Source organism: Lissotriton vulgaris, chromosome 2_2, assembly GCF_964263255.1.
Source record: "Lissotriton vulgaris chromosome 2_2, aLisVul1.2, whole genome shotgun sequence".
Classification (NCBI taxonomy): domain Eukaryota; kingdom Metazoa; phylum Chordata; class Amphibia; order Caudata; family Salamandridae; genus Lissotriton; species Lissotriton vulgaris.
This window is the reverse complement of record NC_141688.1, coordinates 93,503,911-93,530,709: the sequence shown is the minus strand read 5'-3', so window position 1 is coordinate 93,530,709 and position 26,799 is coordinate 93,503,911. Positions and strand designations below refer to the sequence as shown.

General features: G+C 49.3%; 1 protein-coding gene and 2 non-coding genes across 4 annotated transcripts in view; all 3 read left to right on the top strand.

Moving 5' to 3' along the window:
• Window positions 1–3,550, top strand: part of NRG4 (neuregulin 4) — a 210,993-nt gene extending 207,443 nt beyond the window's left edge. For both annotated transcript variants that reach the window (XM_086959356.1, XM_086959357.1), the window contains exon 6: window positions 1,068–3,550. The gene's annotated coding sequence lies outside the window, so the exon portion shown is untranslated. The remainder of the gene's footprint in view (window positions 1–1,067) is intronic.
• A 15,410-nt stretch (window positions 3,551–18,960) lies between these two features.
• Window positions 18,961–19,067, top strand: LOC147729072 (U6 spliceosomal RNA). The gene has a single exon (XR_015309232.1). It is a non-coding gene; the product is annotated as a U6 spliceosomal RNA (small nuclear RNA).
• A 645-nt stretch (window positions 19,068–19,712) lies between these two features.
• LOC147729071 (U6 spliceosomal RNA) lies at window positions 19,713–19,819 on the top strand. The gene has a single exon (XR_015309228.1). It is a non-coding gene; the product is annotated as a U6 spliceosomal RNA (small nuclear RNA).
• The last annotated feature ends 6,980 nt before the right edge of the window (window positions 19,820–26,799 follow it).

Genomic DNA, 26,799 nt, shown 5'->3' with positions numbered 1-26,799 from the left:
GTGCAACATTCCGTCCATCATATTGTGTGTTTTGCCCTACAGAGTTTAGACAATATTTCCATTGATTTTCATATTTTTTTCAAATTTATGGGCATATTTACAAGCCCCTATCACTACCACTATGTCACTTTTCTCGACGTTGTGGTGGCGATAGGGTTTTGCCTTATTCACAAGGCGGTGTTAAGTCATGTTGGCTTAACGCTGCCTTGTGAATAAGGCACCCTTTCACACTATACTTAGCATGAAAGGGCAGACAATGGGTGTTGAGGTGGGAGTTCCACCACAACACCCACTTATTTTGACGCTGCCCATATTTGCAAGGGTGGCGTAAATATGGGGCAGCACCAAAATTTATACCAGGGAAAACCTGGTTTTACCCTGTTGCAACGAGGAGAAATTTTTTGTTTTTCCTCGTTTTTGCTGTTTCCATGTCTACTGCGTTGTGGAGCCCACACAGAAACAGCGAAATGCCATTGATTGTTTATGTGAAGGAAGGTGTCCAGAAAATGACGGTTTGCAACTTCTAAGTGTGCTGCATTAGGCAGCATTCATAGAAGTTTCAAAGTGCCATTACAGATTGTTTATTTGCAGGAAGGTGTCCCTGTCTGCACATAAACAATCATTCCCCTCAACGCAGGAACCCTTGCACTATGCAGGCCTTTGTTTCAGAAGTGGCGGAGCGCAGCATTAAGCCAAGGAGGCTTACTCTGCGCTCCACCACTTCCTTGTAAATATGCTCCATAGATTGCCTTTATTTAGGTATTAAGCAACTTTTTAGCCATAGTTAAGCAGTTTATACAAGTTTGTTGAAATTTCTTAACATATTAAAATCCAGATCAGTATGTGTTCTACAAAATATATACGTTTCATGATTTAATTGCAAGTATAAGCTGCACTTTTTCTACAAATATTGATTGACCAATACTGATCTGCTATTGGATTAATGCTAAAATGAGAATGTAATTTAAATGTTATCAGACCAAAAAACATGCAAACATGATGGATTGCAAACCGCATCAATGAAGAAATTATTAACACATATTTTTTCCTTTCCTTTTATTTTATAGGATACTGCAAACACATCCTTTCATCATTTGTACAACTCTTGCAAGCAAGGTGATATTTCAGGAAAAAAAACTTGCATTTTTCAGGCCATGCATTTTACAAACTTCCATCTTTTATGCTTTAATATTGAAGTCTGGGTTCATCAATGAAACTTGCAGTGTCTACATCCTTAAAATTAGTGTAATAACAGTGACCGAAAGAAGTTCATGTGACAATGCATAGAGTGCCCTGAAACTATGCCAGGTGAAGGCACACCAAAATATATTAACACTTCTTTGGGAACTCGACATTCACTATTGATTATTCAAAATTCAGAATCTAGGAGTAAGACTTTGCGCTTTACTATTTTGTAGTGAGTTTGTTTGTTATTTTTATGTGTTTTGAATGCTTGCTGTCTCTGCATCATTCTTGTGCACAAAAGTATATATTTCGAACTCCTTGTCTATTTGTATTTATTATATTGAATCATCCTTCTTGTGTGGGGCACAAAACCATTTTAAAGATATTGGAGCAGATTTACTAAGCATTTCTGCAACTCATGCTTGCAGCTGAGTAAATGTAAAGTTGGGTTTCCTGAACAAAATAAATTGGGTATTCACTAATTGTATTAACAAATGCCCATTTGAACGTGTACGTCCTAAAATTGCGAGGCGCACCGCCAGCTCATTCACTTGAAAAGGGAGCTCTTGTCGATGGCACTGGCCCAGAGGCAACACATCCTCTGCCTTGACAGAGAAGCTGTCTGATAGAGCATATGTGATCTCCAGAAAAAGAGTTTGGAGAAGCAGTACTGAGAGATGGGCTTTGGCTCTGGCCACATAGAGATTATCTTCCCTAAAGGTATTTAATTAGACAAAGAAGTTCCATTGCTCATAACTGGCAGGGCCTTTGTTGACAAAGACGCTGGATACAGTAGAAAGGGGCTTTGCATGGTGAACCTCCGTAACCAATACAGTGGAAAGCATTTTCATATTGGGAACTCTCTGCGTTATGTTTTGATCTATATGGCAAATGAAATAGGTAGCGATTTTAAATTCTGATCTCATACAAATACAATAAGCGTTTGTCATTGGGTACTCTCCACCAAATGCATTTTGAAGGGCTCTTAAATAAGTGTCCCTTTTTAGGGTTCATCAGAGCGGATGCTTGGTACATCTAGTGCTAGACTTAAGGTTCATGTCCATGTATACCTAAATGTTTGACTCATCTTTCTTGGCAGAGGCCATATGGTCATGTTTATCTTCCTGTTAAAGCCATCAGGCTTGATTTCTTAATTATTAAATGTTTTAGCAGGGACGGAAGACCTCCATTTTACATTGTGACTGACCTGACAATCCATGTAGACTAAACCTTTTTGATTGTGAAAATCCTTATATGTTGCATTAGGCCCATATGGATTGTTCTTTTTAAGGGTTAGGGCCTACCGGTGCGTAGATTGTTGCATGCAATGTTCCACTTTATGGAAACAGACTAGATTGATTGAGATAGATGCCTCCTGTGCTATTTACTTAATAAGGGCTCTGCCTTGTAATTCCACATGAAATCTTGTAAATATTTGTAATATTGTGTTTAGTATTTAGTTGTGTGTGTGTTAATAAATGTTAAAGGAAGGTGTTTTACCTTGTGAACTCCGTGGCAAAACCCACAGGAAGGGGCTTTACACGGTTTACTCTCTGACATACAAAATAAGAAGGAGGTTTACATTCTGTACCCCATGACGAACACTGCAAGAAGTGGCTCTGCATTGTGAACTCTGACAAATGCAACAGAAGGGGGGTTACATTGACAACGCTAACAAACATTATTGAAAGTGTTTTTTTTCATTGTGAACTCTGTGTGATAAATACAACAGGAAGGGGTTAACATTGTGCTGTCTATAACGAGCATACAACGTAGCTATACGTTTTTACCTAACAAAAGCTAAAGCAATGTGTTTTACATTATGAACTTTCTGATAAAAAGTATAGGAAGTAGTTTTCCGTAAGGACTCTTTCACAAAGGCAATTGGTAAGAGAATACTTGTGGACTTACAGTCTGACTTAATTATTTGATGAGTCTCTCTTGGCACAGTCATGTTTATTTACATGTTAAAGCCAATAGGCTTTATGTATTGATTAATAAAACTGGTTACAAAATCAGTAAGCTTCTTATTTTACATTGTGAATCACTTGACAAAGCCTATTGCTTACATTTGTCGGTTGTGAAAATCCATATGTGTTTTATTTTCTGGTTTTTGAGTAGGGAATACTTGTGCACAGAATGTTACAATGGTACCTAACAGATAACAGGAACAGGCTAGTTTCACAACATTAGTTGCATATGTGATATATCTTTAGGATACATAGTATGTATCAATAGTTATTCTGTTAGGCCCCTTTTGGAGAAGTTCCAATCTGTAAGTTCACCTGAAATCTTGTAAATATTTATAATTGTGTGTGTAGTATTTAGTTATGTGTGCATTAAAGTCGTTTTCCTTTTTTAAAAATTCACTGGCTGAACATTTATTTATTTTTTATATTTGTACATTGCTGAATTCTGAGTTTCTAGCCCAGAGCAACTCCTTGTATCAGCCTCAAACTGGTCTGCCTCATTACTTTGAGAGTCAAGTGATGGAAGAGATACTTGGACAGAGTTTTGAAGATCTGCAGTATGGAGGCTCCCACAACACTAGAGGTGAAAGACCCCCTATTGACAGCATCTGGAGCCATTAATGTCTGACTGCGCTTGGACCTCCCACGCCTGATCTTTCAAATGGAGTAGGACGGGGTTTACATTCTGAGCTCCATGGCAAACAGTTTAGGAAGGGGATTTGTCAGCGTGAACTCCCTGAAAAATACAAAAGCAAGGGGTTTTACTTCGTGAACTACTCTGGCAATTTCCTAAGGAAGTTGTTTTGCTTTGTGAACACTGTAACAGATGCATAAGAAAGAGGTTTTAAATTATGAACTGTATGACATACATTGTGAAATCTCTGACAATAGGAAATAATATGGTGACATCACATCACCCTGCCTTTAAATGTTCTACACAGGATACCTAGTGCTTGCAGAAATACATTATATCCAATTCAGTTTCCATAATCCAAAGGTATCTTGTTAAAAAACATGCTTAATAGAGAACTCATTCCCAGTCTAGGTCACAAAACTCAAACTCTGTCCCAAAACATATTTATGGCAATGACAAACATGCCAATTTCAGCAAAATAATAAAAAATGTACTCGACCCACATGTAAAATAATAAAAGAAAGTTAAACTAACATTCCAGATTTGGACAACATGCAAAACGACCCTGCATTACAGAACACCTGAAAGGAGGACAACAATTTCTACCTGCATAACTGTTTAATCCAGCACACATCTTCTTGAGAGAGCAATGCTGAAAATTGGCTCCAAAAGGCAACAACTGGCCGAACCCATAGTGTCAGTTAAGCAAGACAATAACTGATTACAGAGGGTTAGGCATTCATACAATCCCAGGCACCTGTATTCCTGTATAGCATAACAAATATAACCCACTGCAAACATTACAAATATAACTAACTTGAAAAGCCTCAACTACCAAAAGGACAAACATTATTTCTCCGATTCCCAATGAACATATACTCACCTTCACATAACAGGCCCTTAATTCATGATCTTAGTGTCTTACATTTACCTCCAGTATATGTACAATGTTCATATGGTTGGCTCCCTCATTTAGGGCACATACACGATGCAAACACTAGACACAGGGAAGATTTATTATTTTTTCACGTAACGCACTGCAGCAGCAGCAAATGCTGCACTACGTGAAAATGAGGAAAGCCTCCTATTTACTAAAGTGAGGCTCTCTCCTCCCCTCTCACTAGCTCCGGCGCTGAAATCAGCTGCTGTTTGCCACGGAAACACCTTTGCGCCATGGTGCAAGGGTGTCTCCGTGAGTCAAGGATAGGTTTTGCACTGAAAGGGTTCCCTTCCAGTACAAAATACTATGCACAGACTCACTTTAACAATTTTCCCACTTAGTATCCGTGTTATAAAATGCAGCACACAAATAAAAGCATTTCCCTTGTTCTGTGCGCCTCTTTGAAAAGGGCACAGTTATATCACACTAAACCCAAGCTACTTTATTTAGTAAATTGGGTTTAGCGTGAGAAACATTAGGTGATAGTATGGGAATGCCACTGCTCCACCCTCGGTATCCCACCATGGCACCAAGTAAAGCAAAGCAGCGCTATGCACTGTCTGCTGCGCGTTACTTTTCTGTTATTTCCAGCGCTAAACAAGTTATTTAGCGCTGAAAAGTAAATTGGAAAAAAATGATTTGCGCCACTTTTGTGACTCAAACACGGCACAAAATCTTAGTAACTCTCCCCCTAAATGCAATCTCGAAGCATGAGAAGTGTTTGAGTGGTACTGAGCTGACGTAAAATGAATGTTGGTATCATCGCTGTGATGGAATGCATTTGTGATTTACATAAGTTGGCGGTGTCCTGCCATCCTAGTAATATTCAGCTATTGCTCCCTGATCAATCATATCTTTCTGGATCAATTGTTTGGAGAAAAAAACGCGTTCCTCTTATTAGGACTGTAATCCTCCCCTTTAATGAAGCTCATCACATTCAGTCTTCTTCTAGCACTCATCTCCAAATAGAATGTTACCTCTCATCCCCCCTTTGATCAAAAAAGATAACCAACCTCCATCAGTGCCCTTATCTCTCTCTTGCAACATGCCTTATAAACTTCTGTTATGGGGCAGCCCTAGTCGCTCACTGAAATAGCAAGCACTAGCTTGTTGTTGGTTCTGGCTCTCCCCAGTTCTTGCAACCTTGATAGTGACTCCATTTCCTCCGTGGTAACCCCGTATAATGCTGGGAACTCCATCAAAAGCCTCAGAGCAGTTTGTAGCACAGTTGTGGCACCAGTGCAATCACCATACTAAATCTACAATAAAGTTCTGTTCCTCCAAATCTACAGACTTGGAACTTGATCTGATACTAGCATTCAACACCTCGTCTATCCGCCCGTTCCTCAAGTGAAAGGGCTGATAACATCCCTATTGTCTATGACGTAAATCCATACACACACAACAGTTGAATATAATGTATTATCAGGTATTGTAATGTAATATTTCAATTTAACAGATGTTATGCATCAGTATGATAAACCTCAGGGGCTGTTGTAGACATATGGACCTTTGTAAAGCCTCAGATTCACAACGCAAAACCAAAGTCATGGAGATCGCAAAGTGACGATTCCCAACAGGCCAACACACTTGTGATAAATTCTTCTTCCCCAGTAATAGAACACTGCTCAGATAACCTGCTCGGACCTAGAAGAACCTAGGGTCAAAATCCCAGCTCCAGGGAAAGTTGCTTCATCATGTGTCCTGCAGACATCTCATTTCATACCGTTCTCGCAATCACACCCAGGTCACGCAAAAACATTCACCCCATTCACACATCTAACGCCTCTAACCTCAGCAAAGTTCCACCCGATAGAACACACACTCCTTCGACAACTCTGCACACTCAGTCAATGCTCATCAATGCACACTGCAATCCCACGCTCCAGACATCAAGGACATCATCACGGAATACAAGTAAGATCCCCTCTTCATCAGGGAAGCTAGTTCACACTCTCTTCAACACACATCGGGGCATCCTCATCCATGATAGCTAGAGTGTCAAACAGGTTCGGGCTACACGCTCAAAACAGGATGGGGACTTAAAACCTTACACAGAGCATGCTCGCCCTGCACTCTATCAACTCTACCACATGCCTGCAAGCTCTTCTCCTGCCACTACCCTTTCCCAACATTAAAAACAGCTGCGTTTGATCTGATCTACAGGGATGCTTCCTAATGAAGCAACGCAACCCATCCAGCTGGATAATGACCAGCAAGAAGTCACCCTTGAGGTTCATGATAATCGGTGAAATCCTATGGATCACCCTGCGAAAAACACGCAGCCTCTGAGAAAATTGAATGGCAACTCCATTAAACACTAAATACTATACTAAACAGATCCATCATTACTCAGGACTGACACATGACACCACTGTGACTCTTATCAATGAGAAACCCCATAACCATGCAAAAGTCACCCAAGATGGCCAACAGTGCACACAAGCTCAAACCAATGGCAGAAAATCGTTTCCTAATGCTCATAACATAATAATATATCATAACGAAAGCGTGGATGATACAGAAGCCAAAGTTTAGAGAGCGGCGGTCCTGAATGCTACCCATCTGCTTACCAGGAGGACGCTCTCAGGGGAACAGTCACCAGGGCACTATTTGTTGTAGCAGGGCTCAACTCACCTTGGAGGGTAACAACAAATAGTGCTCCTTAGGGGATATTATTTAAAAAAAGAAGTACCTAAAATCTATTATAAACCAAGAATAAATTCAAAAGAGTCTCAAAGATAAAAATAGATCTAGAGAAAAAAAATGGGACAACTTTCTTACAAATAAAGTTTTTAGTTTGTTCACACGTTTTAAAATGAGGTTCCCATGGAGTAGTACTTGTTACTTGTTAATAGCCAGGGTCCCTTAGGGATTACAGGGTTGTCCTTCCCTGTTGTGTGGTGCACGGCTTGGAAGGGCGGCACAATGCTTGTCACTCAAGATGATCTCAGAGGTAGCTTTCTATACTTTTGTTGTTTTCTTACAGATGGGATCCTGTGATTGCACCAAGGAAGGTCAGTTGAAAATCTCTGCTAAAAATCTTTGGTTAGACTGCACATCCATAAATAGCTCCTCTACTATCCCAGGCACACAAGGACTGCATTATTGGTATATTGTTGCAATATGTTTGTACATTACTAAAGTTTTCAACAACAACAAAAAATCTTTGGTTAGGTGCAACAAAAGGCCTTTCAAGATATTGTCATTATTGAAACTTGTGTAGTTACTGGAATAGAAACGTACCTGATTTATTATATGGGTTTCTTGAACTTTTTGTTTTACGTCCAGAAATCATCAGAAAACAGCACATGGATCTGCCTGCACAATTTCTGAATCCAGCCCCTGTTACAACAGCGTCCAGAGAAGAGGGTTTTATGATACACTCAGAGGCTACAGGCAGTCATGGAATTGTAATAGGAAAGAATAGGCTAACTTTTCCCAGTTGCTTGGAATGTGAAGGGTAATGTTCTTGAAGACCCTACCACCTCCTGCAGTAGTTGAGGCGGAGGCATGCAATGTTTTTGAAGCAGCAATAGCAAGACATGAGAAAAAATGTATAAAATGAAAGAACATGGTCATTAAAAGCCCATTCATTTTAGTAACAGCAAACTGTTGGAAGATTACCTTACCTAAGGAATTCTTTGTTTGAAGAAGTAAAATGTCTTAGAACAGTTCGTATTAACAATTTCGATTTTGTTTTTATATCTACTTGAAGCACTCTAAAGCCTTAGCATTATTGCACATTTGCACACATTTAAAATGCCCTACCAGTTTGCTATTTTGTTTTGTTGCACACTGCACAAGTAGCCTAACAGTTGTAGTAAGTCTAACCTCATTATGAAGTTGGCACAATGAAAAGAGAACTGCAGAAATCAGTCAAGTCCGCCATGTTTACCCGTGCTTTCTTTATCCTCTTCAAAGTCTTCGCACGTTCTTTCCACAAGAAGAGCCCGGCACCTGTTTATTAACATCTTCTTTTGTTTCACTTAATCTTTATACAAAAGTGTATAGCAATTACAGACTGCAACTGAGCAGGGAGTGAAGTTCTGGTACGTTGACATGGCAGTCTGTAGTATTTTGCATTAAACATGTGTTAGACTTCTGTGAGCTTTCCAGAGTGTCTATTTTCTTTTACAAAACCTGGTGCATTCTGTACCGTGAAAGGTCTTTGCTCGGTGAAGGAGGGCCAAGCTGTGCACCTTACGCCACACAATGACCCCAGGGACCAAAGATAAGGGAGAGATAATCCTTGCTAGTCAACCATCACCGACCAGAAGATCACATACCTGCTTTTTTGCAGGGCACTCACCCAGGGGAAAACCATGCAGATCAGATTCTGTCAGGACCAGAGGCTCAGATTATACTTCTCTCTCTTTACTGTATAAATTAACAGCAGCCAATTAGAACAATACAAAAGAAAAACTACATAACCAATGAACCATAAGCAGCCCATGCACCAGTCACTGATAACCCAGTCCTTTAAAATCAGGAACCTCCATTTTAGAATCCTCTTTGTTCGCAGCCATTTCAGTAACAATACTTTTATACTTTGCTGTTTACTAAGTGGGGGTGTGCCTCCACCTCAGGACCAGCCACCCGTGACTTCACAGAATACCTTATAGGTCAATGATTGCTGATTAAGAGGAGTGCAATTTAGCCCTTCTGAATAATCCTAATTTCTTCTTTTTAGGAGTAGCGCGTCTGCCTTCCAGCCCATCGGTCTCCTCCGCTAGCTCCTGTTTGGAGCGGGAGTGGGAGCGGTTCACATCCGTCAGGTCCGACGGCTGCAGTCCAACTTCTAGCCCTTTGTGGCAGGGCACATGTGCTTCTAGGCCACCGCACTTCATTTGAGCGCATGGGCAGAGTGAAATTGAAGCGTCTCATGGCACGATTTCATCCCCATTTGTACCCGCATTCACAGGCGACTCCATCCACGTTCTATTTATATAATTATTCTCCGGCTGAGGTTCTACATTCCCCCTGACTGTAGTCCACAGCTACCCTGATTGTGGCACTTCGCTATCTGCTTGCCCCCATAAAGTGTGCGTTAGCCTTTTGAGGATGACGACTATTATCAGGAAGACATGCTGGCCTCCTTAGAGGAGAACCTTGTCGGTGCCCTAGATAACAGTGTCAAGTTATCAGTTGACTAAACCCATGGCCAGCGCTCTGGGCTACCTCACTCACCAGTTTAAGGGCTTTGTCTGTAAGCAGGGTTTGCTCCGCCCTCTCACACCTGCGGGATATTTACAGGTGCCTCTTGGCAAGCCTTGGAAGGGAAAGGCTTAGGCAAAATGGTGGGTGCATACAGATGCCTTTTAGAAGCTGTCTACCACAATCAGGGAGGACCATGGTAATAGCGCCACTAAACCCCATGATGTGCATGACTCCCTTAATCCTTCTGGCCTGACAGATTCATACTCTTCAACCACTGATCCCAGTAATAGCGACAAGGAAGATGCTCCTGGTCCTAGCAAGAGGAGGCACTCTGGACGCCCCTCGGTGTCACTTTCCAATACCCCTAAGGTGCTGCAGGAGATATTGTCCAGCCTTGGTCCTCAAACTGGACCCCTCCCAGGAAGTTGCTGACTACATGCAAAAATATAACAGGCAAGGTTTTGAACCATGTGCGCACCAAGCCCGACCTAGCAGGAAAAGTCACTGGTGGATTCCACCTTGGTAACTTTTATGAAAAGTGGGCCAAGGGCCTGAAGAAGAAAGGCCTGAATAGAGCCTTGAGGACACGCTCCTTGCCTTCACGTGGGCCCCGTAAAAGAATTCTGGAGCTGACCTTTCAGGCTAAGGAATCCAACGCACCCATTGATCCAGATCTCCTTGTTGGATGGACGCAACATGCGTTCTCCCTGCTGCGAAACACTAATGTAGCCATCTCCACCAAGCACCAGCTTACCATCTTGATGCCAATCGACCTGCAGTTGAATGAGTTGGCCTTCTTGGAGGCGGGGTCAGTGGCACAGGGCCTTCTTTTTGGCGGTCCTTCCATTAAGGATTTGACAAAATTTGCAGTAAACTTCCAACTCCATGGATAAGGCCCAACTGTCCCTGGAGAAGGTTTTCGGTAACACTCTTGCTGGACCAGACAATTCATGGGGCAATCATCAGGCCGTAACTACTTCCAGGGATCCCAGCGAGCTTTTTTTTAGCGTAGACGCGGGCAAGGTGAGAATTATTCCTCTTTCTGATGTAGTGTTGGTGGGCTGGACAAGGTTGTTTTTACAAAATTGTCAATGTCTGACCCAAGACTCCTAGGTTCATGAGACTGTCCAAGGCTACAAACTAGAATTTTACAGCACCACAACCCAACTGTGCCCCCCTCAAGTACTGTATTTTTCCCTACGAGAACAGGAGATCATCTCTGCGGAAATTCAGGCGCTCTTGGTAAAGGAGGCCATTTGTCATTCGCCCCCTCACCCCGGGGGCTTCATCAGCACCATTTTCTTAATCTTAAATCTGAGGGAGTGCAACTCTTGGAGAGTGTTCAGCCATTTTAAAACGGAGTGGACCCACCCACCTCAGGATCATTCAGTCATTTATAAATCGCGCGACTCACCCGCTAGGGTCTTATGGTGCTGGGAGGAAAGGGGGGGGGGGCTACTGATCGAAGAGCCAGGTCTTGAGTTGCTTCCTAAAGGAGAGATGGTCCTGGGTCAGTCGTAGGTGGGTGGGGAGGGAGTTCCATGTCTTGGCTGCCAGGTAGGAGAAAGATCTTCCTCCGGTGGTTGTTCTGCGGATCCGTGGGACGGAGGCGAGGGCGAGGCTGGCGGATCGTAGCTGGCGGGTGGGTGTGTAGAGCGTGAGGCGGTTGTTGAGGTATTCGGGGCATATGTCGTGGAGAGCCTTGTGTGCGTGGGTGAGGAGCCTGAACGTGATCCTCTTGCTGACGGGGAGCCAGTGCAGGTCTCTTAGGTGGGCGGAGATGTGGCTGTATCGGGGAATGTCCAGGATGAGTCGTGCGGAAAAGTTCTGTATGCGATGGAGTCTTTTCTGAAGTTTGGCTGTGGTTCCGGCGTAGAGGGCGTTTCCGTAGTCCAGTCGGCTGCTGACGAGGGCCTGGGTGTCTGTCTGTCTGGTTTCGGTGGCGATCCATTGGAAGATCTTTCGGAGCATCCGCAGGGTGTTGAAACATAAGGACGAGACAGTGTTGACTTGCTTGGTCATCGTGAGGGAGAAGTCCAGGATGAAGCCCAGGTTGCGCGCGTGGTTTGTGGAAATGGGGGCGGTGCACAGAGCAGTGGGCCACCAGGAGTTGTTCCAGGAAGAGGGGTATGGTCCGAGGATGAGGACTTCTGTTTTGTCTGAGTTCAATTTCAGACGGCTGTGCTTCATCCATTCCGCGATGTCTTTCATTCCTTCTTGGAGGCTGGCTCTGGCGGTGGCGGGGTCGTTGGTGAAGGAGAGGATCAGCTGGGTGTTGTCAGCGTAGGAGATGATGTTAAGGTTGTGTTGGCGTGCGATGGCTGCGAGGGGGCTCATCTAGACGTTGAAGAGGGTGGGGCTGAGCGAGGAGCCTTGAGGAACGCCGCAGATGATCTTGGTGGCCGCTGAGCGGAAGGGGGGAGGCAGACTCTCTGAGTTTTGTCAGAGAGGAAGGAGGTGATCCATTCCAGAGCTTTTCCTTGGATCCCAGCGTGGTGGAGGCGGGTCGTTAGGGTGCGGTGGCAGACTGTGTAGAATGCGGCTGATAAGTCGAGGAGGATGAGGGCAGCCGTTTCCCCGTTGTCGAGCAGGGACCTGATGTCGTCGGTGGCGGCGATGAGGGCGGTCTCGGTGCTGTGGTTTGCTCGGAAGCCGGACTGCGATGGGTCGAGGGAGCCGTTAGTCTCGAGGAAGGCGGTAAGCTGTTTGTTGACGGTCTTCTCAATGACTTTGGCAGGGAATGGGAGGAGCGAGATGGGGGTGGAAGTTCTTGAGGTCCGTGGGGTCCGCAGTGGGTTTCTTCAGGAGGGCGCTGATCTCCGCATGCTTCCAGGTCTCCGGAAAGGTGGCCGATGCGAAGGAGTTGTTAATGATGTTCCGGAGTTGGGGTGCGAGGATGGAGTCGGCTTTGTTGAATATGTGGTGTGGACAGGGGTCGGCTGGGGAGCCGGAGCGGATGGTGCTCATCACGTGGGTGGTATCTTCCCGGCTCGACGGGGGTCCAGGTGCAAAGGGTGGTGGGGGGGCGTCGGTTTTGTGGTTGGGTGCGTGGTCTGGGCGCTGAAGCTGTTGTGTATGTCGGCGATCTTGTGGAAGAACGAGACGAGTGAGTCGCAGAGGTCTTGCGACGTTGCTGGCGCTGGGGTTGCAGAGCTCTTTGACGATGCTGAAAAGTTCCTTGCTGTTGTGGGTGTGGTTGTCTAGTCGTTCTCTGAATACTGTCCTTTTAGTGGTGCGGATCAGCTAGTGGTGTTTGCGGATGGCGTTCTTGAGGGCTGTCATGTTATCTGTTGACTGGTCGTGGCGCCAGGCTTTCTCGAGGGTACGGCAGGATATCTTGGAGGTTTTGAGGTCGTTGGTAAACCACAAGGCTTTCTTGCTGCCTGGTCTGTTGGGAGGATTCTTCAATGGTGCAAGGGTATCGGCACAGTTGATGAGCCACTGTGTGAGGTTGCGGGCTGCTTCGTTGGAGTCCGTAGTATTGGTGGGAGGGTTCTGGCTCAGTGAGGTGGTGAGCTGGTCGGTGGTGATCTTTCTCCAGCATCTTCGGGGGCCTTTTGCGTGTGGTGGTGGGTCGTGGTTTTCCTGAAGTTGAAGTGGACACAGCTATGATCTGTCCAGTGTAGTCCGGTGGAGTGGCTGAAGGAGATGTGCTCACTGGAGGAGGAGACTGGGTCAAGTGTGTGGCCGGCGTAGTGGGTGGGGGTGTTCACCAGCTGCTTGAGTCTGAGGTTGGCGAGGTTGTCGAGGTTGTCCAGCAGGGTGGTGGTGTTGTTGTCACTGTTGTTTTCCAGGTGGAAGTTGAGGTCCCCTAGGAGGATGTAGTCTGAAGAGGTGAGGGCAAGCGGGCTGATGAAGTCTGCGATGGCTTCGCAGAATTGTGTGCGAGGCCCCGGGGGTCTGTAGATGAGAGAGCCTCAGAGGGTGGTCTTGGGGTCGGTGTGTATCTGGAAGTGAAGGTGCTCGGCGGCGGTGAGGGTGTCGTCGGAGTTGGTTGTGATGCGGATGCAGAGGATAGTCTGCAAGACGGCGACTGGATGGTCGGGTTGGACCTGAAGGACACGTACTTGGCAGTTCGCATTTTCTGGCTTCATTGGAGATTCCTCCAATTCATTTGGTTCGGTCGCTGCTTTGAGTTAAAGGTCATTCCCTATAGTTTCTCATCAGATACTTGGTGCTTCACCAAGCTAATGATACCTATAGTAGAGGCTCTTCGCGTCAAAGGGGTGAGGTAGATCATCTACCTCAATGACCTATGTCTTCTGGCCCAAGACCCGTAAACAGTGGGTATGCATTTGACCTGGGCAATACAACTCCTCCGAGACCTGGGATTATCATCTATCACCTGAAGTCTTGCCTGATCCTTTCACTTTGGAGTTCCAGATAAATGTGGTGTTATCCCAATTGATCCCTCCTGCTCAGCAAATAAAGAATATCAAGAAGGAGTTGAGGGCTGCATTAGCCACCCCGACAGTCTCGTTGAAATCTGTGGCTCAGATTGTGGGTCTCTTGGCATCGTCCATCCAGGCCATTTTTCAGAGTCCCCTCCATTAAAGGGCTCTACAGAGAATCAAAATCAAACACTTGCTGTAGGGCCTGTCCTATGCAGGTCAGGTTTACCTCTCGGAGGAGGCCAAGACGAAATGACATGATGGCTCAACCACATGGAGACCTGGAACGCGAAAGCGATACTTGGCAGCTGGGGATACAGATGTGGGCCCCTAGTCATGGGGGTGGGGCGGTCGATGGTCTGTGTCTGAGCTTCAGCTCCATATAAGCTGCCTGGAACTCCTTGCGGGTTCTTTTGTAATCAAGTCTCACCCCCTCTAGGACGAAATATTGCATACTGCTGGGGATGGACAGCATCTCAGCAGTTCGTTATGTCAACAAATTGGGCGGTACAAGGTCTCAGTTATTGGCGAAGATTGCCAAGGACTTCTGGCATTGGTGCCTTCAACAATGGATCTCAGTTAAAGCGGAGTACCTGCCCGGGGAGTGGAACTCTATAGCGGATTGGAACTCCCACTTTCAGTGAGATTTCAGCGATTGGAGACTTCACTTGAAGGTCTTCTTCAGTATCAATCATAGCTGGGGCCGTTGTTGAATTAATCTTTTCGCTTCACGTCTCAATCGTCAGATTTCTCTATTCTTCAGTTGGAAGCTGGATCCAGAAGCAGTAGCAATGGATGCCTTCTAACAGGACTAGTCTCTCTAGCTGGGGTATGTGTTTTACATTTAGCATTATCCACAGAGTTCTGTCTTAGGTGCAGAGTCAGAAAGCAGCAATTTGTCTAGAGACTCCATTCTGGAGAGCACAACCATGGTTCCCTTTAGCTGTGGAGTTGTAATGAAACACTCCTCTCTTTATGACAGTTAACCAGACCCTGTTGTTCAACCATGTAAGAAACCTAATCCGTTGGTCTGCTTGGAGCAACTCCGATTGGTGACTTGGAGGGCTTCGGAGCTAGATTGCAAGTGTGAGGCGTTTCTCCCCAGGTTTCTTTATATATCAACCTGGGGTGGGTTTCAGGCACCCACAAACGTTATACTTTGGCATGAGGATGATGGTCTTATTGGTGTGAAGATCAGGATTCCGATCCCACTAGAGCAGATGTCAGCCTGGTGATTAATTTCCTTTCTTGTTAGGCAACTTCAGGCCGAGGTTATAGGTCCCTTAACAACTATAGGTCTGCTATTTCTGCAGGGCGACTCCCCATTGAAGGGAAACCGGTTGTTGAACACCTGGTAAGCATACGCTTATGTAACCCCTTCAGGCCAGATATTCTGCGATCTGGGATTTTAATGTGATTTTAAGATTTTTAGAGCGATGGCTGGAGAATAAGTGCCTTTCGCGCAAGGAATTGTCTGCTAAGCTTAAAATGTTGTTTTGCCTAATATCTTATAAGAGAGTATTGGATGTCCCTGCTCTTGATCTATCAGGCAGGGTTTTTTCTCCTGGCGGGGGAACCTTTTCCATTTCTAGATGACTAAGGGGGATATTCTCAAGAACGTGTGATAACTACCGCACAGGTAGCTTAATGTAACTCTTCACATCGCAGTCTTATGCGGGCAAATAACACCGTGGTAACGCAGCATTCCCAAGCAGGCGGCATTATGAGATAGGCTCACGATAACGCAACGCCACCAAAATGCAAAACACGAACGCAAAGAAATCTGCGATGAGGGCAAGCGCGATACAAAAATCATCAAAAAACAGCCACAGGCCTGCAATCTCCACACGTCATGCGGGAAAATGCACCATAAAAGCAAAATAAAAAACACACTAAAACCAAATCAAACTGCGTAGCACCATGAATGCACCTGGACCAAGTGCAGAGGACAACCCGGACCCCACAAGCCCCACAGAGGACCAGCCAGGAACCCTGTGCTCAGGAACGGACAAGGAGAAGAGGAAGATGAAGACAAGGTTCAGTCCGCAGGAACACCAGATCATAGTCATGGAGGTGATCGAACACTACCAACAACTGTTCGTCACCTCCACTGCCGCATTGGCAACACAAACGGAAATATTTCAGTCCATTGTCCCCAATGTGAATGCAGTCGAGTATCGAGGAGGTTAATGGAGGTCAAGAGGAGCTGGCATGAAGTGCACAGCCAAACCAAGGAGAAAATTGCTGCCAACAGGAAGGCAGCAATGTGCACAAATGGGCCCCCCTCCATATCACCAATGCCCCAACCTACCCATGTACATGTGCTGAATGCAGGAAAGCAGCAGCACCATGAGCCACACGGACTATGCAAGTGACACTGCATGACAGATAGCATGGCTACACTCACAATACATGACATAGGGCACGAGATGACTTTGAGGTGGCTGAGTGTGGACCACATCCGTAAAGGAGCAGGTCATACTCTGACACATCTCATGCACCTACAACCCATGACGTCAAAAACACATCTGCAGACAAACAATGCTCCAGAGTATCAAATATGTCCAGGAGCACAAATGACCCAAGTCGCAAAAATCACAGTACCCGAAAACCACACAAGACAAAGGCACACCGACTCAAAGGGATAAGGGGCCGCCAAATCAGAGCTGCAGGGCAGACTCGCCAACAATGCAGCAAATACACATAGCAATCACAGCACATCAACATTGACGACATTGCAGAGGGACAATCAACACCTCCTGCAGAGCAGACCAAACATCTCCGCAGTGATGATAAAGAGGACACCATGCACATTTGGCCAGATACCCTCCAACGGCTCGTGGACAGCCTCCGCACCCCATCCCCAGGAGCAGGGCAGCCCAGCTGAATCGCGGTGACCCCAACCCTGCACAGACCACACAGCAGGAAGCACACACCACCAGGGTTGGCCCACAGGACCCCCACGACCAACACATGGAATTCCAACGCCGTGTGTTAGCGTGCCAGGTGGAGTTGGCAGATCAGCTGCAGGTGGGTTTCAACCTCATGGAGCCCAAACTCAATGCCATACATGGGTGTCTGAGTCCCATGAGGGACCACGTACAGTCCCTAACGGACACCGCCTGTCCGCACCAAGATCACCAACAATCCTTGGCTGACCTCGCTGGGGCAATTACTCTGATACAAGAACTGTATAGTCAGACAGGCTCTAGCGATGACAGCACAGAGTTGGCACAGATGCGGAGGACAATGGAGACCATGGAGAGGATGCAGGCTGGAAGTAGGACTATCACGGTTGAACACCAGCCACATGTAGCTGGGATCTACCGGGCCTTACAGATCCTCATCTTGTCATTGCTGCCCCAGAGCCTGTCCCAGATAACTGCTGCCGGAACTTTGACACACACATTTCAGCCCCCTGATGTGTCATTGGCACACAGTGATGCAGCCCTATGACCTTTGCACCCTGATGTGTCAGTGGCCTACAGTGATGCTGCCATAACACCACCACACACACACCGGACACAGAAGATGTCTCAGAGGAGTAAGATGTGGAGGGCAATGACTAGGTGAGCATCCGCTCCGGCCACATGGCCTGTCCGTGCCTGGTTCAGACCTATGCATCATGCCCTGGAACAACACCTCCCACTGTCCCCAGAACGCTCTGCGACATTCACCTGAACTCCGACAAGGACTGCCATATCTGCTCTTGTACAAATAACACAGAAATCCGGCTGTTGACTGAACGCCTCCTCTTCTGATTAGCTTTGCATTCCCCCAAGGACTCTGGTTGGCCCACCACTGAGCAACCATGTCATGTGGGCTTGAACTGGCCATGTACCCCTCTGGCTCCAAGACTCCCCAGAATGTGAATAAAACATTCCAAATCACACAGATGTGTCATGTCTCTGTTCACTCACGTGTACAAGTATGGATGAATGTATGGACGTTGATTGCACTAAAAGGTATACCCCGGTAAATGTGATCAATGCACATGTTTGAGCCTGACCCTCACGGCCAATTAGGTGAATGTAAAGGTGTGAACTAGGTGTGGCCGCATTACCTCCTCGTTAGTCTTCCTCGCCCCCTGAGTTACAAAGTGAGCTTTAGCTCCACAACAGAACCCTCCAAAGCAAAAAGAAACCACCTCCCACCCCTCCCAACATGGCCGACCAGTCCCACCTGACCTCTATAAGAGGCGGGCCGGCCCAACCAATCAGCCTGTTTTTTTTGTTCTGCACGATTCTCTCCAGAGCACTGTTCAGGTAAGATGGGCCGGCGTGAGCTGGCCCTTGGGTTTTAGGGTGGAGGACCTGCTCTAGCGGTCCCTGGGCCTAAAAATCCCCCCCCCTCTTCCTTCCCCCGGTCCTGTGGGGCCGGTTAGGTACTGCTATAGCATGCCAGTGGTTTACAGGGGGGGGGGGCAGCGGGGGATATGGGGTGTTTGGGCATCCCTGTGTATCCCCAGGTCGTTACTAATGGGCCCTGGCCAATAAATGGGCTTTGGGTCCGGCGCTGGGGGTTCTCCGGTGTGTGTCTGGGGCTCCGGTTGCTTTCTGGGCATGTGTTCCTGGGTGAATCCCGGTTTTCCCTTGCTGTACGAGCGCCCCCTGAGTGTGGGGGATGCCGGGCATATTGGGTCCCGAGTGGTTTGCTTGTGGACTTATGGATGTATTGGCCGTGCTCGCATCGGCCACTCATGTACAAAAGTTGGGACAATTCTGAGGAGATTGGCGTGGCCCCTGCGCAGGGTTGTCTCGCTTATTCGTGAGGCGTTCCGTAAAACGGGTCAGTCGGCCTGGGTGGGTCGGTTTCACCGGTCCTGTCCCTTCGGGCCACCCTTCCCCCGGGGTCCGGCTCTGTGGCGGCGGCTCGACTGTGTCGGAATTTCCTTCGTTGCCTTGTCTCGCCCTGACCCCGGTGGTGTTTCGGCGCCTGGTGCCTCGGCTCGGTCTGCCTCCGGTGGATAGGTTCTGGGAGAGGGACTCGGCCCTCCTGCCCGGGTTCTGCTCCTCCTTCCGGGTCCTTATTGCCCGGTCTTTCGCGTGGCCTTTCGGTCTGATGTCCGCGTTTCCCCCGTGCCCTCTGATTTTCGCGGGTCCTCGGCTGGATTCGCTTGGGCAGGGCCGGGGTGCTCCTGGGTGCTCGACCCGGCTGCGCATGGACTTGTTTTGGAGTGATGTGCCTGGCACCCGCGCGTGGTTGCCGCGCATGTCCTGGTGCATTCCTGTTTTTGGCTCCCGGCGGGGTCCTCCGCCCCGGGTTCCCTCTCCTTTGGCCGAGCTGGCGATTCGAGCCGCCTGGCCGATCCCGGATCTTCCCGTACTGGGATTGGGTCCCCCGCTCTCGGCGCCGGTGTTGAGCCGGCTCTTGTCGGCTGGCCTGCCTCCTTGTGCAGGCCTGGTTCTGGAGCGGTGGAGGCTGCTTGCCCAGTGCTCGCTCCGGCAGCACGTATACTTGATTTGGAAAGATACAGAGAGGATTGTCACGGCTTCGGCGCAAGGAGGTCACGCTAATTCGTGGAGCGTTCCATGTTAGTGGAGCAGTGTGGCTCAGGGGTTGGAGGCGGCAGTCCCGGTAGCTGAGATTGATCCTGGACCAGGGTTCATTTCCCCGCCTCGGTGGGTCTTGGGCTTAAATACTTCCATGGACTCGAGAATTCTCATGCCGGTGCCTACTCGTCTCCCGTGTTCGCACTCTGCAACTCTGGGCAGATGCTTGCTTAATCTCCACTAGGGCCCCTGGCGGCGGGATGCCTGACTCTCACCTTGTATCCTGCTGGGGTTATCTCACAGGGGAATACCAGGTCAGGTTCCCATGGCACGCACCTTGATGCCTTGGGGTGATACGTGCGCTATGCACATCGCAATACACTTGCATACTCCCTCTCTCGTTCTACGAGCTCTTCGGGGTCCGCCCTTTTGGGCCCCGGCCCTCGGTGGCTCTGCGGTTCCTCGCCTGTCAGGTGGTTTTCCCTGGTGGCGATGGTGTCTGCTGGGCGGAGGGGCGTGCGGGGGTCGTTCCTCCGCTCCCCGCCCTTCTTGCGGGTTTTGCCGGACGGGGTTGTTCCTCCGGCTTGTCCCCGTGTCTTTCCCGGGGTTCCTTCCCTGGGGCCTCGGACTCAGGTGGTATAATTACTGCTTTTCCCGGCCGACGAGGTTCCTCCCTTGTCCGTGCTGGTTGTTCGGCGTGCTGTTTTGGCTTCTCTTGGCCGCACGTCTTTCCTTTCCCGGTGGGAGGACCTGTGTTGTGTCTTTTGGCCCGGTTCGTTCGGGCCGCTAGCCCTCGTTCCACCTTGGTTCGCGGGCTTACACAGGCTGGCATCCTTCCCTACGCTTCGCTGGGTTCGGTGGATCCGGCGGGGGCCCAGGGTCGGTCCGCGAGGTGTGGCTCTGTTCCCTGGGCCCCCTTCGTGGGTGTCTCCTCTGTGGAGTTTTATCTGGCTTCGGCGTGGTCGTCCCCCGCCTGGTACGTGGGTCTCTAGCAGTCCCGGGGGGACTTCGCTGGGGCCATTCTGAGTGCTGGAGCTGCGACTCCTGGTTGGCCTCCTTTTCCTGGAGGTCTTGATTTCAGGTTTCCTGTGATCCCTGTTTTCTTGTCAGTTGTTATACTTCAACCTTGGGTTGGTTTCCCTGCATCACCGTGTGGTGTTGTTGTTAGGGTGGTCAATGAAGCCTTGTTGGCTTGGGTATTGGCTCACTTTGTAACTCAGGGGGCGAGGAAGACTAACGAGGAGGTAATGCCCCGGTTACTTACCGGTAATCTTCATTACTCCGAGTATAGTCTTCCTCGCCACATGAGTTCCCTCCCCCCCTCCCTGTCTGGCTATCGGCTTCATTGTTTGCTTGGTAGATCAGGCTGATTGGTTGGGCCGGCCCGCCTCTTATAGAGGTCAGGTGGGACTGGTCGGCCATGTTGGGAGGGGTGGGAGGTGGTTTCTTTTTGCTTTGGAGGGTTCTGTTGTGGAGCTAAAGCTCACTTTGTAACTCATGTGGCGAGGAAGACTATACTCGGAGTAATGAAGATTACCGGTAAGTAACCGGGGCATTGCACATGAACCACAATCCCACCTCCCCCAACGTAGCCCCACATGAAATCAAGCCCACCAACCAGTCCAGAAGTAACTTTTTTTTATTCCTGGCACAGCAAACAGCAATATGCGTTTTTACTCCCAACGAGTCTTAATCATACGCTCACGCATTTGTAGTCACTTGTTGAGTATTTAAACATTATGCATCAACACCGAGGAAGGACAACTGGCCAGGTATAGTGCCTCCAATCTTAAGAACAAATACAATAAAAAGTATTTCACAAAGATTTTCAATGAAGACAGTGAATTTTCCAACAACTCTAGGTTACAGCAAGGGAGTGGTGTGACCACGGAGATTGCAATAATGACATACAACCTGCCATACATGGAATTGTATCCTTTAAAGGCGCAAAGGAAGTATTTACCTGCATGCACCGAAGGTAACATTAGGAAAAGAAGTGCTTTTGTAAGGACACGGTTTACACAGTGCATTAACAGTGCATTATGGGCAATGTGGTTCCCCCTAAGGACAAACTAAAGAACAGTGACTAAAAGAATGTGGATGCAAAAAAGATCAATTGTAAACTGATTAAACAGTGCATCACGCTGTTGGAAAATTCACTGTCTTCATTGAAAGTTTGTCAAACATGCACAGTGTGAAGTTGGCCACAGGGCCTGGACATAGGCAAGGCACTGCGTCCAATCACTTATGGGCAGCCAACCCCATTATGCACACAGACTGTGACCGTCTGCGGCATGGGTTTGGCCGCATGGCAAGGCCCTGCACTCAACCCTCTGCTGATGCCCAAAAGACCTGCTACACATGAGCCGTGGGCAGTGGTGTGTTGGGCGCAGTGGTGGGTTGGGCGCAGTGGTGGGTTGGGCGCAGTGGTGGGTTAGTCACAGTGAGGCGGTTGGGCACCGGGCCTGGTGTCCAACCCCAACCCCCTCGCGGGTAGACTTGGCTTACTATGGGGTGTTATAATATGAAGGGTGTCATTTTAAGTAAGGCAGACGTAGTGACTTTGTCAACAGGCTAGACCACTAAAATATAAAAAGTGGGCCTAATAGCTATATGAAGTGGTCAGCATATTAACATATAAAAAGCACACCTATTGCCTTTGTTCGAAAACACCAATAATTATAATCAAATGTATATTTCATTAATTCACACAGTGCAATGTTTAATAAAAGAGACCGCCATAAAAAAGAAAAAAGTTTACTAATAAAAATAAAATCAACATATCTGTGAGTCTTATTCAACAGCTTTGAAGCTACAAATTACAACAATGAACCAACCAAAAGGGACCTCTGTAATTAGGCTGAAGAAATTAGAGCTGTAGCTAGGAGTGCTCTAAAACTATGGTCAGCTGGCCTTGGGTCATGGACTTAATGATTCTGAAGACATACTATTTATTTTGGGGCCAATTTCGATTCAGGAAAATGCCCTCCGAATAGCCGTACGGAGCATTTTTCCCATACGATTCATATGGAGAACCGTACCCGTACGTACGACCTAGGACGATGTGTACCCAAAGCAGTTCTTCGTACTAATCGTACCGAAGACCGTACAACTCACTGATCCATACAAATCGCATTCGGAACGCGCAGTACGCGATGTCGTACAGATCGAACCTGTATTTTCCGACCCAGCAAGTACGAATCGTATCGACAACACTCCATACGACTCTTTTTCTACGGGAGCTTAAAACATCCGTAAAAGCATATTTCGCCTCGAAGTGTTTACGAAATTGACCCCCCCCCCCCCCCCCAGGTACGGTGCGTACACCCCATGAGAGCGGGGGTACGGTGCGTCAGGGTATGGTGCGTACACTCCTAGCTGGATTTCAAGGGTACGGTGCCTATATCCCCGTGCGTACACCCTATGAATGTTGGCGTACGGTGCGTAGGGGTACTTTTTGTACCCCCCAAGGTCATAGGTTTATGGTGCGTACACCCATTGCGTTTAGGGGTACGGTGCGTATAAGAATGTGTGGCTCTCGGGGGGCGCTAGAGGGCGCACACGCGGAATGGCTGCTTGATACTGCAGCTCCCGCACCTTGGCCATCGATCCTCGATTATCCTCTGCCACGGGTGACCGGCATCGCCCCAGACACAGTCACCTGAAGCACAATACTGCCCTTCACAGTCGCCCAGGAGCCTGTCCCGATCCTATCGCAAGAGGCGGAGATCTTGCCGAGTGACATCGGCCCGGCTGGTGCCCTGGTCGCTGCTGGACGCTAAGGTCGGCTGTGGAGTCCTGCGCGAGGTCGGTGCCTGACACGCGGCGCTGGGCCCCGCCTACCTCGGAGCTCACGACCCCTGTGCAGGGCCCTCGGACTGTAGCGTGACCTGGGGATCCGCCGCCTGGCCGCTGGTCCTCCGTAGCGAGCAGTCGCAGGGTTTGCCCCCAACGGACGTCGGACCTACGGAACCCCCGGACAGCGGCATAGCCTGGCGGAGCTGAGGCCTACTACCGGCGGCCGTCTGAGAATACCGCCGCACTCTTGGGAAGGGTGAGTGACGCTCCTCCCGTGGACCCTGCCTCCCGCTGCTGCCCTGCGCTGCCTGCCTACTGCGGCCGGAGTGAGCTGCATGGCCCCGCGCCGCCTCTAGATAGACTTGCTCGAGCCCCAGGGCCCGCCGACCCGCCTGCTCCTCCTTCGGCTCCTGCTGGGGTCCCTGGGCGCCAACGGCCTCACTGCCACACGGACCTTCACTGCTCCCAGGAGTCTCCCCAGCCGGGCCTGTCAGATTCCTGCACCACCACCTCTGCCCTTACCTGCCTGCTGCTGCCGGAGTGAGCTGCGTGGCCCCGCGCCGCCTCTAGATTGACCTGCTCGGGCCCCGGGGCCCGCCGGCCCACCTGCTCATCCTCCGGCTCCTGCGGAGGTCCCTGGGCGCCAACGGCCTCACTGCCACACGGACCTTCACTGCTCCCAAGAGTCTCCCCAGCCGGGCCTGTCAGATTCCTGCACCACCACCTCCGCCTCTCGATTGACCTGCTCGGGCCCCGGTGCCCGCCGGCCCGCCGCTCATCCTCCGGCTCCTGCGGAGGTCCCTGGGCGCCAACGGCCTCACTGCCACACGGACCTTCACTGCTCCCGGGGGTCCACCACCACTGGCCTTCCTCTGTGGGACTGCGGGCCACGCGTTCTTCCCCGTACCCAGGCCTACCATCGGACCTGCCTCCCCGGGGAGCCCTTGTGCTGCCGTGGCCTTGCCTACACACACTGGGACTGCCGTCCTGTCGCAGCTGCGGGTCGGACGGCCTCCAGCCTGACCCCTTCTGCTTGCCGCCACTGAGGTTACACGTGCCGCACTGCCCTTCTGTACCGCGGCTGGACACTCCTGCCTACGGGTCTTTGAGACAGGTCATTTCACGATCTTTCGACATCCCAACCCGACTGGACCCGGCTTGCACTGTGCTGGTACGGCCTGGACGGACGGCGGCGCCGACCTAGTAGCTCAAGATGGTTCGTCCTGAGAACCGCCAAACAAAGATCAGCTTCGATGGCGCAAAGAAATCCACGAAGACGGTTCCTGCGGATCCTGGCTCCGGCGCCGCTTCCTCCTCCACTCTTTCCTCACTTGCCAAGGAACTCGACTTACACCAATTATTTCAGGAGATGCGGCAGGGGTTCGCCACCGTGGTGGAGAAAGTGGATGGTGTGACAGCTAGACTTGACGCTCTGGTCCACAGGGTGGATCGGCATGAGGAACGGCTCGCGGCCACGGAGCAACGCATTTCTGACGCTGACGATGTCGCCTCCACCCATACCACACAGCTGGCTCGCATGGACAATCTCCTCAGGATCATAGCAGCTAAGAACGAGGATTTGGAAGCCCGTAGCCGACGCAACAATATCCGCGTCACGGGCGTTCCGGAGTCCACCAACACGAGCAGGATGGAGCTCTACGTTGAGAAGATGCTCAAGGGATCCATAGGCGAGGATGCTTTCTCACCGCAGTTTATTGTCGAACGCGCACATAGGTCCTTGGCGCCTATTCCTAAGCCTGGCCTACCACCCAGGCCCATCATCGCCAAATTGTTGAACTACCGTGACCGCGATGTGGCGCTGAGGGCTGCCCGCACTCAACGAACCCTCCAATATGATGGTGTAACATTTTCTATCTACCCGGATTTTACCCCTATGGTCCAGGAGGAACGGCGCAAATTTCTCCCTGTGAAGAAAAAATTACGTGAAGCACAACTGGACTACGCCCTACTCTACCCAGCGAAACTGCGAATCACGCATCAGGGGAAGCAACGTTTCTTCACGAACCCCCAAAAAGCTGAGGATTACCTGAAATCACTCCGAAGGGCCAGAGGTGGCGACCATGCTGCGGCTGCTGACTTAAGGGATGATGATCCTTCTGCGGCGGAGAACGACAACTGACCACGACCATCTACCTGAATTGACCCTTTGCCTACCTCGTCCTGGCATGCTACTTCTTCATCCTGCTTGCTCCGAGGTGGCTGACTCCTCGACTGGACTTGGCGGTGCCTGGACACTTCTGTGGTAACGTATACCAAGATCCGCTTACCTAGCCCTGGCCTCCACCGAGGGCGGTACAGTGTTTGGAGGCCATCGGCGGGTGCAGCGGTTGTGCGCCCTCGATGTTGTTACCCCATTGGGTGCACCCCATGATGACTGTTGCTATGTTGGACTTTGATGTTGGGGGGGGGGGGAGAGGGTGGGAGACTGAGGGTGGGACTGACTGGCTGCAGGCAAGTTCGGGGCGCTGTAGTGGGTGGGGGGGGGGGATCCGTTGGGATGGGGGAGGCCTGCACACCGGAAACTGTTTTTGGTTTATGTTATTTCTTGTTGCTCACATGGATTCGAGTCCTTTGCTATTGCCTGCACTGCTCTGCAGGAGAAATGCTACTACATTACATCACACTAAATGGCGGTTTTGGGGTCTGTAGCGCAGCTGCACTGCTTGTCGTGGAATGTCCGTGGGCTCAATAATGCTAGGAAATGCCGGGATGTTCTTGCATACCTCACTAGACATGATGTGCATGTTGCTATGCTCCAAGAAACCCACTTGTCGCCACAAGGGCGGACCACCTTTGCATGTAGGTGGGCTGCCACCCGTACCTTCTCATCCTACTCCACGTATGCCAGGGGGGTGGCCATCCTACTCCGGGGCACTGTTCCGTTTCACAAATGCGGGGAACTGGTAGATGGGGGAGGTCGTTACGCTTTGCTCTGGGGGAGAATGGGTCATGACACTGTCACTTTTGTAAATTGTTATGCCCCTAATGTGGACACGCCTTGTTTCTTCACCACACTTTGGGGTAAAATCCTAGACGTGGGCTCCCGCCATGTCATCTGGGGTGGGGATTTCAACCTGGCGTTGGTACCCAGCATGGACAGAGCTGATGGGACTGCCCACTACAAACCTAAGGCACGAGAGGCCCTTGAGGGCATTATGGCTGAGGGGGCCCTGGTAGACATATGGCGATCCCTACAACCGGTCAGACA